The sequence below is a fragment of the Furipterus horrens genome, unplaced genomic scaffold, assembly GCF_987537825.1.
Source record: "Furipterus horrens unplaced genomic scaffold, mFurHor1.1.pri manual_scaffold_5, whole genome shotgun sequence".
NCBI classification, from domain to species: domain Eukaryota; kingdom Metazoa; phylum Chordata; class Mammalia; order Chiroptera; family Furipteridae; genus Furipterus; species Furipterus horrens.
In genome coordinates this window covers 103,813,170-103,816,386 of record NW_028327175.1, presented here as the reverse complement: position 1 = coordinate 103,816,386, position 3,217 = coordinate 103,813,170, and the positions used below count along the sequence as shown (strand labels likewise).

Below are 3,217 nucleotides of genomic sequence, written 5' to 3'. Positions count from 1 at the left end.
TCAGAAAAGAAAATGCTTGAAGGAGTTTATCACCACCAAACCACATTATAAGAAATGTTTAAAAGGCTTAAGAAGAAAAAGACAATAAAAATATGAATATAAAGTGACAATAACTACATACCTATCAAGAATTAATTTAAATGTAAAAGGATTAAATGCTCCAATCAAAAGACACAGGTGGTAGAGAAGATGGCGGAAGAGTGAGGGGACGCTGTGCTTTCTGGCTCCTGAAACCCATCTGTAGTTTGGACTAATTGCAGACAGAACATCTCAGTGAGCAGCTGGACACTGGCTGGAGTCCAGCCTTGGCACTGCTGGATTAGAGAAAAACCATCTGGGAATGACCTGTTTGGTGAGGATAGCAGAGGAAAAAGGGATGAGACAGGATTCCTGACTGGGTTGGCTCCCCGAGCTGCGGCTGGAAGTACACAAAGGCTTTTTGGCGACCACAGGCTTCCCCAGAGAGGAGTTGGGAGGAGAGCGGATCTCTGCCCACTGGCAGAGCCAGGAGAGGACCAGGTGACATCTGGCACTGAAAGACAAGAAACAGTGTACTGCTGTGCATATGAGAATGTGACTTTCCTTTATATTTTTCTCTTGTGAACTGCGGAGAGGGGAGGAAAGGTTGCGGGTGATAGGACATTCTTGAGGAGCACAGGTACAGAAGTGTGCTCACCCACTCCCCAATCCTCCCCTTGGGTCGCGTGGGCACGCGCAGGGAAGTGCCCTCATACACTGGTCCAGGTGTGTGGGGCTGCACGTCCAGGTGCCCCTCGGACACACCCCAACAGACATAAGATCAGTGCCCCAACGGTTGCAGGGAGGGCCCGCTGAGCACGCAGAAGACCATGCGCAGACACCCCTGGCCAGCTCCAGGGGGCACCAGGCTGGAGCGCAGACCACTTGCGCGGGCTCTCCTCGTGCCACCCAGGCGGGTGCGGGAATTGTGTGGCTGCAGCACGGGAACAGCGGGAGGCGTCGACTCACAGATGCTCACTTCCACTGTGTACAAGTGTCCGGGGGCCCCGCCCCAAGGGGCAAGAGATCAACTCCCAGGGCGGGGCTCTGCAGGCCTGAGGCTAGCACGAAGGCCACCTTTTGTGTGCATGTGCACACGCGCACAAGCACCCCTGACGGCTCCAACAGGCGCCAAAGGAATGCCGGCCACCGCAGGCGCACACCGCTGCTGCAAGGAACAGGAACCTCTGGCCCGCCTCAATAGACCAGCTGTGGATCCAGAAAAAGAAGACACACAAAGGCTGAACTGAGTAAAAACTGTTTTTTTTATATATTTTTTAAATTTTTATTTCTATTTTAGTTTTTTTATTTGTATTTTATTTTATTTTTTTAATTTCTTATTTTTTTTTTTTTTTGAGAAAAGATTAATGTATATATTTTTTCCTTTTCGAATTTCAACTCCCAAAATATTCCAGCAAAAAATAGGGGGGAGGTTGCGCTGGGTTTCCTTCAATGGGCATGTGCTGCCAAGGACGACAGTGGACTTGGACCCACACCCAGGCCACCCCCAGGCCAACCACCCCCCTACCCTGCTCAGCCCAGGATGGGGAGAGACCGTAGAAATGGCGGGGGAGATAGGAGGAGGCCCAGGGAGCAGTGTGTGGGGTCAGAAGTTGGGCTGAGGGGGTGGGGGGAGTTGCCCAAGCGCAGTCCCCTTTGGTCAGTGATGGAGCCTCGGAACCTGGAAGCTTGGCTGGGGCTGAAGGACTACGCAGTTGTGGATGAGGTGGGCTATAGGCGGAATGGCTGCAGCCAATGAGCTGGGGAAGGGCAGGGCTGGGGGCTGGCCCTTGTCTTCTAACTGATGATCTGCTGAGGTCTTCCGTAGCCAGTCATGCCAGCCTGGGAGGCTCCTCTGTTGCTGCCCATTTGTAGGCCAATGACGTGCTTTCCCTCCTGCAGCTGGCTCTCTGTGAATTCCCTCTTATGCTCCTGGGCTTTCTTCATAAACCAGCTGGGATCTCCACGGTAGCGCCCATCATTCTTGGTCACTGCCAAGCTACCCAGGGCCATCAGGGTCCTCTGAACTGCAGCCATGTCTTTGCCTTCAAAGAGGTCAACAGTCTGGAACATGTCAGTCTTGGTGACCCCATAGTCCTCAGCTGCCTTCAGGAACTGAGCCACCTGCTCCATCTGCTTAAAGACCATGGAGGGTGGGTTCTCGGGCACCTTCACTGGCTTGGAGCCATCAGGATACAGGCTGTTCACCAGCTTGCTCAGAATCACACCGTTCTTCAGCCAGACCTGGAAGCCCAGGCGTCCACGGTCTGGGCGACCCACGTCAGAGCCGCACTGTACTATGATCCATTCCACCAGCCGTTCCTCCAGCTCCTCATCATACTTCTTCTCAATTTTGGATTGTACTTCACGGCTCATGCCATAGGAAGGTCCCTTGTTGGCCATGTTTGGGGAGAGAGGGACTCCTCAGAGCTCACAGGAAGGAGTCAGTGCTGTCTGGACTTGGACAGGACTCAGCGCTGTCTCTAATTTCTTATTTTTAATTTAAATTTTTAATTCAAAAATTTTTTTCTTCTTTAAAAACTATCTCTTTAATTTGTTTCATACCATCTCTCCTTCTCATCCTTCCTCTTTAATTTTTGTTTATTTGTCTGTCTAGTTTAGCCTCCCTTTCACACTAAATAAATAGAATATAACTACTATATAAATCTAATACTATACAATTCCACTTTATTACTATATTCTGCATTCTTCCCTCTTTCTCTTTTATTATTATTAACATACAATGTAAATATTACCTACTCTCTTGCATAGTCTCGAACTACTTGTTACTATTACTAATCTATCATCCCCTCTCTCAAAAATCATATTTTTCCTCCTTAAAAACAACTCTTTTCTATTCTTCCTATAGTATAAAAGCCCTAATCTCTCTACATTTATATTAATACTGGCTCCTTGGCTGACAATAGCGGGATAGAGGGTGGGGGATATTTTTGAGGGTGTGGGTTTCTGCCTGGGCTGTGTGTCTATGTTTTTACAGCATCTCCACAAAAGAACTCAAGACAAAGTGGACAGAATGACTCTCAATCAACTAGTTAGAGGAAAGATCCTACCAAAGAGCATCTGAAATATAACCAGACAGCATAAACAAATGACATAAAGGGTATCCCAAGAACATCAGGCTCAGGAGATCAAAGAAACTGCACCACTGAAACCCCCAGATCTCCTATAAAGAATCTCA

General features: G+C 48.6%; 1 pseudogene; it reads right to left on the bottom strand.

Annotated features, from left to right (window-relative positions):
- Nucleotides 1-1,566: 1,566 nt before the first annotated feature.
- On the bottom strand, nucleotides 1,567-2,495 carry LOC150009203 (transgelin pseudogene; annotated as a pseudogene).
- Nucleotides 2,496-3,217: the final 722 nt, after the last annotated feature.